This window comes from Benincasa hispida, chromosome 8 (assembly GCF_009727055.1).
Source record: "Benincasa hispida cultivar B227 chromosome 8, ASM972705v1, whole genome shotgun sequence".
NCBI lineage: Eukaryota > Viridiplantae > Streptophyta > Magnoliopsida > Cucurbitales > Cucurbitaceae > Benincasa > Benincasa hispida.
The window spans coordinates 10,706,042-10,707,281 of NC_052356.1; positions in this window are offsets into that span (position 1 = coordinate 10,706,042).

The window sequence follows — 1,240 nt, forward strand, 5'->3', positions numbered from 1 at the left end:
AACCTTCCGTCATGAAAAAGCGCCCAGGGGTTAAGAACTATGATAAACGTTGTGTGCCAGACGGTTTTGGGAACGGAGCTTGTTTGGTGCCCCAAACGGCCCCTACGACCCCGGAGCCCACTTTTTGTGCCCGAACCTTGCGGCGCAAAAATGCACAAAAACAGAACCAAGGGTTAAGAACTATGAAAAAAAGTTGTGCCAAACGGTTTTGCGAATGGAGCTCGTTTGGTGCCCCAAACGACCCCCGAGGCCCCGCGGGCTGCGCCCGGGGGCTGTTTTTTTGTGCGAACCTTCCGGAGCGAAAAAGTGCAAAAATGGACCCAGGGGTTAAGAATTATGAAAAAAAAGTCATGTGCCAGATGGTTTTGCGAACGGAGTTCATTTAGTGCCCTAAACGGCCCCCGCGGTCGCAGGGTCCAATTTTTGTGCTCGAACCTTCCAGCGCGAAAATGCGTGAAAATGGACACAGGGGTTAAGAACTATGAAAAAAGGCATGTGTCAGAAGGTTTTACGAATAGAGCTCATTTGGTGCCTCAAACGGTCCCCAGTGCCGTGTGGGGATGTTAGGGCCTCACCAGGGTGCCGCAGAGACTCAATGGGGTGTTGCCAGGCACTGCTGGGGTGTCACGGGGCCCAATTTTTGTGTGCGAACCTTCCGTCATGAAAAAGCGCGAAAACGAACCCAGGGGTTAAGAACTATGACAAAAAGCCGTGTGCCACACGATTTTGAGAATGGAGCTCGTTTGGTGCCCCAAATGGCCCCCGGGGCCCACTTTTTCTGCCTGAACCTTCCCGTGCGCAAAAGTGTGAAAACGAAACCAGGGATTAAGAACTATGGAAAAAAAAAACTATGTGCCAGATGTTTTTGCAAATAAAGCTCGTTTGGTGGCCAAAACGACCCCAAGAGCTCCGCGGGCTATGTCGGGGGACCGTTTTTTGTGCGCGAACTTTCGGAGTGAAAAAGCCCGAAAACGGACCTAGGGGTTAAGAATGGTGAAAAAAAGTCATGTGCCTGACAATTTTGCGAACGGAGCTAGTTTAGTGCCCCAAACAGCCCCCGGGGCCACGCGGGGGTGTCGCAGGGCCTCACTGCGGTGTCGCCAGCACTGCTGGGGTGTCCGAGGGCTACCACGGAGCCCAATTTTTGTGTGCGAACCTTTCGTCACGAAAAAGCGCAAAAACGGACTAAGGGTTAAGAACTATGAAAAAAAAGTCGTGCGCCAGTCGTTTTAGGGAACGG